Source organism: Molossus molossus, unplaced genomic scaffold, assembly GCF_014108415.1.
Source record: "Molossus molossus isolate mMolMol1 unplaced genomic scaffold, mMolMol1.p scaffold_m16_p_1, whole genome shotgun sequence".
In the NCBI taxonomy this organism is placed as follows: domain Eukaryota; kingdom Metazoa; phylum Chordata; class Mammalia; order Chiroptera; family Molossidae; genus Molossus; species Molossus molossus.
This window is the reverse complement of record NW_023425344.1, coordinates 128,869,695-128,883,108: the sequence shown is the minus strand read 5'-3', so window position 1 is coordinate 128,883,108 and position 13,414 is coordinate 128,869,695. Positions and strand designations below refer to the sequence as shown.

General features: G+C 36.7%; 1 protein-coding gene across 1 annotated transcript in view; it reads left to right on the top strand.

Moving 5' to 3' along the window:
- The window catches only part of LOC118616897 (coiled-coil domain-containing protein 7-like), a 172,591-nt gene that overhangs the window by 135,999 nt on the left and 23,178 nt on the right, over positions 1-13,414 (top strand). The gene's annotated exons all lie outside the window — the stretch shown is intronic.

The window sequence follows — 13,414 nt, the reverse complement described above, 5'->3', positions numbered from 1 at the left end:
CTTTCCCTATCTTGAATTTTTTGGAGTAGTTTGGTTAGTTGTTCTTTGAGTATTTAGTAAAATTCACCCGTAAACCTATCTGGTCCAGGACTTTTGTTTGCTGCGAGTTTTGATTAGTGCTTCAATTTAAGCAATCCACAGCTTGTGGTGCCTCCAGTGGGCTTAGCTGTCCACAGGATGGGACAGCCTGAGCTCCAAGGCTGACTTTTTATCAGCATGGGTCCCTATGGCAGGTCAGCAAATATCTGGACTTCAGGGAAGATGGTGGGTGTATACTTGGATTATTTTCCTGACCTTCCCTGTGCAGAGTCCCACTTAGGCAGGCTGGTGGTATCTTCTGGAAGCCAGAAATTTCTGCCAGCTCTCCCAAGAGAGGGCAGCATCAGCCAGTTTCCCAAGAATATGGGGGAATGTCCCCAAACCAGAGCGAGCCACTGAGACTGTTGCTTCCTGAGACTCCTGCCTCCTCAACAGGGGTCAAGATTCCGGGTTGGGATGTTAAATTCCAGAGGGTGGGGCTAATGGAATTCCTTAGGGTGGAGTGAGATGTATGGAGGGAGTAGTTTGTGCCTCTTGGAAAAATGGCCACTGTAATATCTGGAAGGGTGACTCAGCATAGGTATCCCTACAGCTGCCCTCCCCATGCCTCTTCCAACTCCTACCCTTATCTCTCCTTAGTTTACTCCAGTCTACCCCACCCTCTGAAACTTAAAGTTAGTGTCTAGGAATGAAAAATCCCATGTGCCAAGCCCTCTGAAAAAAGCTGGTTGAGCTTATGTCCTCTGGAGGAGATGGCTAGCTCTGGCCAGCCTGGGACTACTGTGAAGACTTGCTTGATAGGTTCTTGAGGAGGTCCAGGAAGACTTAGGGGATGATGGAGAAGATGGCATGCAAAATCAGATTTCAGGGTGCCTTAGGCCTTTTGCATATTTGCCCCCCAGCTCAGTCCTGGTGGAAGCTAGCCTTTATGTGCAGCCTAGCCCCTCCAGTGAGCACATGAAACAAGCAGAAGCAAACACAAACTGTGGATCCCTTTGTAGCTCCAAATGGTAGCCTAGGGCCGGTCATAGGTAGCACCTGATATTGATATTGCCAGAGACCCTCCCAGGAGACTGCAGAATTAATACTCCTGATGGTGGGTTTTAGTGAATATCAGAGCACAACCCAATTATTTCTACAAGTGTCACACTCAAAGGGACATCTAAACAGAGAGTAGACCATTCTGTGGCAAATTCTGCTTGGTGAAATCAGCTCCTACACAGTAGCTCTTACATTGTGACTGAGATCAATATTCATAATAAGACAGCCTAAGGGTCAACCCTACCCACAGACAGGCAAAAAAATCAAGATTCAAATAAATTAAGAGAGCTCATATAAGCCACACAAGAGAAATTCCTAGAACACCTAGCTGAAGCGATCAGGGAGCTGTATAACTAGCCTTACAAGACACCTACTGTATGAGACTATAATACCAAAACAGAAAGATATAGTCAGTCTACTTAATACATAGATCCAAAAAAAGAAAGACAGCCCAAAAGGGGAGACAAAGAAACATGTCCCAAGGAAGAGAAAAATACCTAAATAAAATCCCAAGAAATATATGTAAATGGAGGCAAGCAAGCTACAGGATACATAGTTTAAAAGAATGGTTATAAGGCTGCTCAAGGACTTAGGTGAAGAATGGATAAACTCAGTGAGAACTTCAACAAAAAGATAGTAAGCATTAAAAAAAGGACATAGAAACCATAAAAACAGTCAGAAATGAAGAATACAGTATCTGAAATTAAGAATACACTAGAAGAACTTGCCCTGGTTGGTGTGGCTCAGTTTGCTTTGGTTGGAGCATTGTCCTACACACCAAAAAGTTGTGGTTCAATTCCCAGTCAGGGCACATACCCAGGTTGTGGGTTCAATCCCCAGTTGGAGCATGTGTAGGAGGCAGCCATTTGATGTTTCTCTCTCACATTAATGTTTCTCTATAAATATATTTATTTTTATCTCTCTTCCTATCTCTCTAAAAATCAATTAAAATAAGAATTTATGGGACACAGTGAAAGCAGTCCTAAGAGGGAAATTCATAGAATTACAGGCCTAACTCAAGAAACAAGAAAAATCTCAAATAAACAATCTAACCTTACTCCTAAAGAAATGAGAACAACAAACAATGCAATATGTGAGTAGAATGAAAAAAATTGCAAAGATCAATGGGGAAATAAACAAAATAGAGTCTAAAAAAGCAATATGAAAATCAATGAAACCAAAATCAGGTCCTTTGAAAAGATAAACAAGATTAATAAACCTTTAACCACACTCATGAAGAGAAAAATAGAGGACCCAAATAAATAAAATCAGAAATAAAAGACATGTAACAACTGACACCACATAAATACAAAAGATTATAAGAAAATACTATGAACAACTATATGCCAACAAATTGGACAATCTAAGCGAAACAGATAAATTCCTATAAACATACTACCATGCAAAACTGAATCAGGAAGAATTAAAAATCTGAATAGGCTAGTTGCAACTAAAGAAATCAAATCAGTCATCAAAAAATTTCCAACAAACAAAAGTCCTAGACCTGATGCTTCACAGATGAATTATACCAAAAATTCAAAGAACTAACACCTGTCCTTCTTAAACTATCACAAAAAGTTCAAGAGGAAGGAAAACTTCCAAGCTCATTTTACAAGGCCAGAATTATCCTAATTCCAAAACCAGATAAAAACACTACAAAAAAAATATATATATATATATGTGAATATTCCTGACGAACATAAATCAAAAATCTTCAAAAAAATCTTAGCAAACCAAATTCAGCAATACATTTAATAGTATTACACACCATGATCAAGTAGGGTTTATTCTTGGGATGCGGGGTTGCTTCAATATCCATGATTCAATTAATGTGATAACACCGCATAAAGAAATGAAAGATAAAAATCCTATGATTATATAAATAGATACAGAAAAAGCATTTGACAAAGTCCAGCACTCGTTTATGACAATAACTCTCAGTAAAGTGGGAATAGAGGGAACATACCTCAACATAATAAAAGCCATATATGACAAACCAAGAACCAACATCATACTCAGTAAGAAAATATGAATAGCATTTCTCTCAAGATCAGGAACTAGACAGGAAAGTCCACTATCACCACTATTATTCAACATAATACTAAAAGTCTTAACCACAGGGATCAGACAAGAAGAAAAAAATAAGAGGAATTTAAATTGGAAAGGAAAAGGTAAAACCGTTATTATTTGCAGATGACATGATACTCTATATAGAGAACTCTAAAGATTCCACACAAAAAAACAACAACAACAACAACAAAAAAACTAAAAGTAATAAATGAATTCAGTAAATTAACAGGATACATAATAAATATTTAGAAAATAGTGTATTTTTATATACCAGTGATGAACTATCAGAAAGAAAAAACTAAAAATGTACATATATTCCATTTACAATTGCACAAAAATACCCTAAACTACCTAAAAGTAAATTTAACCAATGAGCAAAAAGGCCTGAAATAAGAAAATTATAAGACTCTGAAGAAGAAAACTGAAGAAGGTACAAATAAATGGAAGCATTTGCTGGTTCATGAAGAGGAAGAACTAGCATTATTTAACTTTATTAATTAATTAATTGATTTATTTATTTATTTATTGTGGTACGTGCCCCTAGCAGGAACCAAACCTGGGACTCTCTGGTCCGCAGGCCAATGCTCAACCACTGAGCCAAACTGGCCAGGGCTAACATTATTTAAATGTCCATACTACCCAAAGCACTATATAGATTCAATGAAACTCCTATCAAAATTCCAATGGTGTGTTACAGAACTAGAACAAATAACTCAAAGCTTTGTATGGAATCACCAAAGACCCTAAATAGCCACAGCAAACTTGAGAAAGAAAGAACAAAGTTGGAGATATCATGCTACTTGATATCAAACTCTAACACAAGGCTATAGTAGTCAAAACAGCAACATGCTGGCATAAAAATGGACACATAAATCAGTGCATCAAAATAGAGAGCCCAGAAAAAAAAACCATGCCTTTAAGGTCTATTAATATTTGACAAAGGAGGCAAGAACATTCAATAAAGTAAAAAGAGTCTACTCAGAAGTTATATTGAGGAAATTGGACAGATACATCCAAAAAAGAAATAAAGAAACAAGACCACTTTAACAGGAATAAACTCAAAATGTATTAAAGAGTAAATATAAGACTTGAAACCATAAAATGTCTAGAAGAAAACAGGCAGTAAAACCTCTGGCATTTCTCTTAGTAATATTTTTTTCTGATGTATCTCCTCAGGCAAGGGAAACAAAAGAAAAAATAATAAATGAAACAACATCAAACTAAAAAGTTTTTGCACAGCAAAGAAAACCCACTGAATGGGGAAAGATGTTTGCCAGTGATAAGGGGTTAATAACCAAAATGTATAATGAATTCATACAACTCAGAACCAAAAAAAAAAAAAAAAAAACAGAATCCAATTTAAAAAATGAGCAGAGGACCTGAATAGATACTTCTCCAAAGAGAATATACAGATAGTCAATAGACATATGAAAAAATGCTCAATGTCACTAAACTTCAGAGAAATGCAAATTAAATCACAATGAGATATCACCTCACACCTGTCAGACTGACTATCACCAATGTATAAAAAAGAGAAAAATGTTGGTGGGAAGACAGAATGTTGCAGCCCCTATGGTAAACAGTATGGAGATTCCTAAGAAAATTAAAAATGGAAATTTAGACTCAGTAATTCCACTTATGTTATATAGTCTAAGAAACCCAAACCCAGTAATTCAAAAGAATATATGCACCCCTGTGTTCATTGCAGCATTATTTACAATAGCCAAGAAATGGAAGCAACCCAAGTGCTCATCAATAAATGAGTGGATAAAGAAGACTGGTACATACACAATGGAATATTACTTAGCCATAAAAAGAATATAATTCTTATCATGTATAACAGCATGGATGGACCAAGAGGGTATTCTACTAAGTGAAATAAGTCAGAAAGAGAAAGATAAATACCATATGATTTCACATATATGTGGAATCTAAAACATAAAATAAACAAACAACCAAAACAGAAACAGAATCAGATTCTGAGAACAGACTAATGGTTGACAGATGGGAAGGGGCTTAGTGGACTGGTTGAAAAAAACTGAAGAGATTAAGAAGTACACATTAGTAGTTACAATATAGTCATAGGGATGTAAAATACAGCATAGGGAATATAATTGATAATATTATAATAACTACAGTATATGGTACCAGGTGGGTACTGGAAATATCACTGGGGTCACTTTGTAATGTATATGATTGTGTAACCTCTATGCCATACACCTAAAACTAATACAAAAGAACAATAAATATAAACTATAATTGAAAAATTTTAAATGCAGAAAGTAATAAGAAAAAAAAAGATCCTTTATGACAGTTTAGTTCAGTTAGTTCCCACTCCCAATTGCAGGTAATCACTAATCTGCCTTTTGTGTCTGTTTATTTGACTCTTCTGGACATTTCATATATATGTATTCATACAATATGTGGTGGTTTTTTGTATGTAGTTTCTTTCACTTCACATGTTTTTGAGGTTCATTTATACTGTAACATTATATTTCATTCTTTTTTAGTGCTAAATAGTATTCTCTTGTATGACTAGTTGTAACAAATATTCTTTCTCTATTCATAGGTTGATGCACATTTAGGTTCATTCCACTTTTTTGGCTATAATAAATAATGCAGCTCTGAAAATTCACATGTTCGTCTTTGTGAAGACATATGTTTTTATTTCTCTTAAGTGGACACCTAAAAGAGTTGCTGTGTTGTATAGTAAACTAATATTTAACTAGTTTTGAAAATGTTAAACTGTTTTCCAAAGTACTGTACCATTTACATACAAACGAGCAAGATATAAAGGTTTCTATTTCTCCCCATTCTTGCCAACATTTCACTATTATCTGTCCTTTTGATAATAACCATTCTGCTGGATGTGGAGTGACATTTTATTGTGGTTTTAATTTGCATTTCCCTAATGACAAATGATGTTGAGCACCTTTTCATGTGCTTTTTAGCCATTTTTGTATTTCTTTGGTGAAATGTGTTTAAAATTTGGGACCATTTGTAAAGTTGTTTTTTAAGAGTTCTTTATATATTCTAGACAAAACTCATTGGATACATGATTTGTAAATATTGTTATCCAATCTATGGCTTGTCTTAATTTTATTTATGATATATAAAAGTTTTAAATTTTGATAAAGCCCAAATTACTAATTTTTTTTATGGATCATTCTTTTAAACTTGTATCTAAAAAAATATTGCTTAATTCAAAGCCTCGAATTTTTATATTTTTTCTAAGAGTTTATATAGTTTAGTCATTATGTTTAGGTACATAATTTATTTTTAGTTAATTGTTTTGTGTAATTGGAACTAAAGTTTCAGGTTCATCCCTGACCAGTGTGGCTGAGTTGGTTGGAGCATCATCTTGTGCACCAAAGGGTGGTGGGTTTGATTCCCCGTCAGGACACATACACAGGTTGTGGGTTTCATCCTCAGTAGGGAACATATAGGAGGCAACAGAGTTACTCCCATCCCTTTTTCTCTCTCTAGAAGCAATGAAAAACAATACTCAGGTGAGGGTTAAAAAATAATAATAAGCAAAGTTTTAGGTTCATCATTTTGCAAGTGTCTATATAATTGTCCCAGCACTATTTATAAAAAGAGAATACTATTTCCATTAAATGTCCTTGGCAACTAGTTAAAAATTAATTAGTTATAATTATAAGGGTTTACTATCAGAGTTTCAATTCTGTTCCTTAAATCTATTTGTTTTTTATTATTTTAGTACACTGTGTTGATAATTGAAAGATTGTAGTTCATTTTATAATTAGAAAGTGAATATCTTACAGTTTTATTCACCTTTTACAAATGGTGTTAGCTATTCTATATCTTCTGCATTCCCATACAAATCTTAGTTTCAGGTTGTTAATTTCTGCAAAAAAAAGAAAAGCCTCCTGAAGTACTGATAGGTTTACACTGAATCTACATATCAATTTGAAGAGAACTGTCATCTTAAAAATAGGAAGATTTCAAGAGTTTCAGTTAAAAATGGTGACATAAGAGACTCCTGAATTCACCTTCTCTTACTGCCACACCCAATATACAGCTACACACAGAATAATTCCCTCTGAAAAAAATACAGAAACTAGCTTAGTGACTCTTAAACATCAAGTAATAAAGAAAAATACACATTGAAATGAATAGAAAAGGCTGAGACAAAACCTTGCCATAAACCCTTGGCTCAGTGACATACATGGGGAGGGAACTCAGACTTCAAGATTCACCCTGAGGAAAAACAGTTTGGACCTTACATCTGGCACCCCCACATTTAAGACTTCTATGGGATCGGTCCCCAAGCATCTATCTCTAAAAGCCAACATCACTTGTATCCACAAGACCCACAAGGAAATAGAAAACTAAGAAAGAGTTCTTAACTAGCTCCTGTGGATTCATCTTGGCTATACCACTTGGGTAGCAGACTAAAACTAGTCTTTCCATGAAATAGGCCTCTTTTCGTATTTTTAAAGCTGTGGCCTGCGGGCAGGCTTCTAATTTGTTAGACATCTAGGGGCTGACTACGTACTCTCCAGAAACTGGGGAGGCCAGGAGGCACCATCTTTGTACTCTCCTCCATCTGCCTCATTTCAGTTTGCCGGTATCTTCTAGGAAGGAACTTGTGTACATATCTGGTATCCCAGATTTCCTGGCTGCTATCCAGGGAATGCATCCTTGGTGGCCAGCAGGGCACATATTTGTGAATTTCACAGTACTGTAAAAACAACAAAAGATTCTGAACTAGCTATCCCCACAAGGCCCAGTACAGAGGCATAAGAGTGAAAGCAATCTTGCAGTGAAAGTGGTCTCTTTGCAGATCGTAAAAGAAGCAGCCTGAGGGTAAGACTTCTAATTTAACACACATCTAGGGGCCAACCATAATCCTCCCCAGAGGTTGGAGAGACCAGCAGGGGTGTAATTATAGCACTGGCCATTGCTCTAGTGAGTAGATCTTAAAAGTCCTCATTGCAAGAAAAAAATGTAACTATGTGCAGTGATGGATATTAACTAAGCTTGTAGTAATCTTTTACAATATAGTAAAACCTCAATTTTGCAGACTTCTATTTAATGAACTTTGGTTTAACAGACAAAATTTCCGGTCCTTATGTCATATGTGAAAATTTATATCCTGTTAATTTTTAAATGCTTTTAACCAAGGTTTACTTATTATTAAATTAACAGAGTTTTTTTTATTAATTCACTGTTATTTTTAACAAATTTTAGTAAATAGGCCATATGTTTGAAAAAACATTGTAGTAATTTTACTGACACAAATATAAAAATATTATATATCTACAACTATAGTCTATATATTTATTTTTTAAGTTTTTATTTATTTATTTAGAGAGAGAGGAAGGGAGAGGGAGAGATAGAACATCGATCAGCTGCCTCTTACATGCCCCCAACCCAGGAATGCGCCCTGATCAGAAATTTAGTGACCTCTTGGTACATGGGATGACTCTCAACAAACTGAGCCACACCATCCAGGTATAGTCTACATATTTAAATCCAAGAGTCACTGCTTGTAAATAATGTCTAATAAAGGATTAGCACATAATCACACAGCATTGCACCTAGTAATTGGTTCTGTTGTCGAGTGATATGACTTTCTGCAGTAGTTTTAATGCATGCTGGCTGATGTTCTGATGTGTGCTAAGCCATGTCCCAGCTGTGTGCATTTATTTACTCACAGTGACTGGTAAATACACACATTTTTAAATTATAGTAATAGATATAGAAAACTTTTCTATGAAATTAAACTTTTTATACATACTTAATTTTAATTACATAAGTGCCCATATAAGTAAAAACAGGTAAAGTAACTAATTTGTCAGTTTTTTAACATACACATTCAGAAAACCTACTTTATTATATAACGCACTTTTAGTTTTAATGGACACCCCTTCACCTGAATTAGTCTGTTATATCGAGGTTTTACAGTGTATACATATATCAAACCATTCAATTCTACATTAAAACTAATACAATGTTATACATCAATTATATTTTAATAAATAATAAGTAGGAACATTCTAATTTATGAACACTAAATTTATTTATTATTTTCAGCAATTTTCAACTGGTGTGCCACAAGAATTTTTAGAACATGCAACACTTGACTATTTAATAAGGAACACTGACCTCTTTTCCCTTAGATTGTCAAATAACAAAATGGCAATAGCCAACAAAACAATAGCCATCTGTTGTAAATGCTATCTTTTTTTTTTCTTTTTATCTTCATTTTTTCCCCATTGACCCCCTCCTCCCCATTTCCACCCCCTCCACACCCACCACACTATTGTCGGTGTCCATTGGTTATGCATATATGCATAAAAGTTTTTTGGTATATCTCATCCCACCTATGCTAACCCCCTTCCCTTTGAGCTTCATTAGTCTAACAACCAATTTGTACTTCTTAATTACTTCATCTTTTTCACTCATCTCCCCAGCCCCCACCCATCTGGCAAGCAACAAAAAGTTCCCTGTATCTATGAGTCTGTTTCTGTTCTGCTTCCTCATTTTGTTTGTAGATTCAATTGTTGGTAGATATGTATTAATTGCCATTTTATTGGTCATATTTTTGTTCTTCTTCACCTTCAAGAAGACACTTCAACATTTCATATAATACTGGTTTGATGGTGATGAATTCTTTTAGCTTTTTCTTGAGAGGGAAACTCTTGATATGTCCATTGATTCTAAATGATAGCTTTGCAGGATAAAGTAATCTTGGTTGTAGGTCATTGCTTTTCATCACCTTGAATATCTCTTGCCACTTCTTTCTGTCCTGCAAAGTATCTTTTGAGAAATCAACTGACAGTCTTATGGGAGCTTCTTTGTAGGTAACAGAATGCTTTTCTCTCGCTGCTTTTAAGATTCTCTCTTTGTATTTAATCTTTGGCATTTTGATGATGATGTGTCTTGGTGTGGACCTCCTTGGGTTCAACTTGTTTGGGACTCTCTGTGCTTCCTGGACTTGTATGTCTGTTTCCTTCACCAAGTTAGGGAAGTTTTCTGTCATTATTGTTTCAAAAAATTTTTTTTAATGTCTTGCTCTCTCTATTATTTTTTAGGCACCCCTATGATGCGGATGTTGGCATGCTTGAAGTCATCCCAGAGGCTCCTTACACTATCCTCTTTTTTTTTTTTTTTTCTCTTTTTGCTCTTCTGGTTGGGTATTTTCTGCTTCCTTATATTCCAAATCGATGGTTTGCTTTTTGACTTTACCTATTCTACTATTGATTCTCTGTAAATTATTCTTCATTTCAGTTAGTGCATCCTTAATTTCTGACTGGCCCTTTTTTATGTTGTTGATGTTCTCATTAAGTTTCTTGGAGGTCTCACTAAGTTCCTTGAAGGTCTCCCTGAGTCTCTTGGATGTCTCACCAAGTTCCCTGAGCAACCTTATAACCTGTGTTTAGAACTCTGCATCTGTTAGATTGCTTATCTACATTCTGTTTAGTTCTTTTCCTGGAGTTTTGTTCTTTTCTTTCATTTGGGACATGTTTGTTTGTCTACTCATTTTGGCTGCTTCCCTGTGATTGTTTCCATGTATTAGGCAGAGTTGTTATGCCTCCTAGGCTTTGTAGGGTTGCCTTCTGATGTAGGTGTCCTGTAGGATTCAGTGGCACAGTCTCCCTGATTACACCAGCTGGGCCCTTGTGGTGCACCCCTAGTGTGGACTGTACACCCTTATGTTGTAATTGAGTCTTGATTGCTGCTGGCATGTCAATGGGAGAGGTTTACTCAGGCTAATCAGCTGCAAGGACTTGCTGTGTCTAATAGCCACTGGCCTCTGACTACCTTGGAAGACCAGCTGTGTAAGAGCACACCACACAGAGCAAGACTTACTTCAGCAGGGCTCTGGTACCCATTGAGTCCACTCACTGAGTGTGTCACTTGTGGAGGGAGTTGGGTTGGGTGGTGGTGTCTCAATGTGGTCTTAAGCTGTCCACCAGGTGTGCTGGCTCTGTGGCAAGGTCAGCCACTGCCTGTGCTCTATCCAGGGCCATCCAGCATAAGCTAAAGAGTGATCTGCAGATGGCTACTTCTTGTGCTTGGCTTGGAGGTGTCCAGGAAAAACCAAGTTGTGAACCAAGGCTGGCTGCTTCTAGTGCTAGGCCTGGGGTCACTTAACAAGAGGTATGGGGCTTGCTGAGACCAAATGCTGCTTGTTTGAGAGATTTTAGGAAACTCTGAAGCAAGATCCAAGACAAGCTAGTCCTATGGTAAAGCTTTTAGAAACATCTTGGGTGGACCCAAAAGTTGGGTGGGGCAGGGCCTCGGGGAATCACCAGGGTGGACCAACAGTGTGAGCCAAGTTGCTGGAGTCCCAGATATGGCAGCAATCTGCCTGCCCTGTGGTGAAGGGCTCACCAAAGGAACAACAGCCACCACCAGCACATCTATCCAGGGGAAACCTGCCCCTCCAGCCCTCATCCAGAGGCCAAACATCTCAGTTCTTCTCTGTTCTCTGGTGTCCCTCAAGCTGCCTCCCCTCAGAGCTCAGAGGGAGTGAGTCTGAGTAAGTCCATGCACGGGCCCTTTAAGAGGAGCTCTCTGGGGTTTCCGCAGCTGTAGCCTCCCTCTACCTCAGTTCCCACTGGTTTTTACAGCCAGACATTATGGGGACTTCTCTTTCTGGCACCAGGACCCTGAGCTGGGTGCCTGGTGTGGGATGGAGACCCCTCACTCACTCCCCTTTTCAGCCAAGGTCTCTCCTTATTTTTATCCACTACATGTAGGTGTGGGACCAGCCCATCTGCTCCTCCACCCCTCCTACCAGTCTCGATGTGGTAGCTTCTTTAATTTCATAATTGTAGGACTTCCATTCAGCTCGATTTCAGGTGGTCCTGAATGATGGTTGCATTGTAGTTTCGTTGTGATTTTGATGTGGTTGTGGGAGGAAGCGATACCACGTTTACCTATGCTGCCATCTTAACCAGAAGTCCATGAATGCTATCTTGAACCATAAGTATATGTCATTAGTTGCATTTTATTGGTCATGTCACACAATAAGGTTGCATCTTATTATTTAATTCATAGACCAGATATGCACCTCTTCTTTAAAAAGTCACTTTGGAGCAAAATGGCTAATTAATTACTATTATTTTTTTTTTATAAATCAATCAAAATTATACCTATTTTTTTCAGATGAGCAAAAATATTTTTTTGTTGTGCCACAGAATTTCTAGTAATTAGTTTATGTGTGCCATGTAATGCAAAGGTTGGAAACCACTGATTTTAGATCTTTCATTTTCCTGAGCAATGTATTGTAACTTTCAGTACAAGCCTTCTTCCTCTGTTAAATTTATTACTATTTCATTCTTTGCAATTTTTTGCAAATAAAATTATTTTTCTAATTTGGTTTTTGGTTTATTCAGTTCTCATATATAGAAGTAAAACTGAGTTTTGTTTTATGTGCACAGCAATACAATTGTAAGCAGTCATCTTTTAACTAGTTAACTGAAGAAAAGAGCAAAAAATGTGTAGTGTAATTTATATTTATTGATATAATTACCTACAAAGTGTTTTTATTTATTTATTTATTTTTATCCTCACCCGAGGACATTTTTCCATTTTTTGTTCAGATAGAGCGGGAGGGAGAGAGAGGAAGAAAGAGAGAGAGAAACATCGATGTGAAGGGACACATCGAGTGGCTGCCACCCGCACGACCAATCAGGGCCGGGGACAAACTGCAACCGAGGTACGTGCCCTTAGCGGGAACCGAACCCGGGTCTCTCTGTACCGCAGGCCGACGCTCCAACCTCTGAGCCAAACCGGCCAGGGCTACAAAGTGTTTTTAATATCTTCATGTAGATTTGAGTTACCATCTGGTGTCCTTTTGTTTTACCCTGAAATAGTACCTTTAGTTGTTCTTTAAGACACATTTGCTAATATAACAAAATTTCTTAGTTTCTTTTCACCTAGGAATGTCTTTGTTTCACCTTTATTTTTAATAATAGTTTATCTGAGTATAAAATTCTTGGTTGTGAATTTTTGCTTTCAGCACTTTAAATATGCCATTCCACTGCCTTCTGTTCTTCATTGTTTGTGATGATATGTCAGATACTAATCTTTGTAATAGTTTTATTGAGATATAATTCACATAGCATACAATTTAGTCATTTAACGTGTGTAATTCAGTGAATTCTGGTACATTTGCAGAGTTGTGCTTTCATCACCACACTAACTTAAGAACATTTTGAAAAAACAAAAAAAACCTCCAACATCCTTAAACATCACTTATATGTCCAATTTTTAAAAAATTTTATTG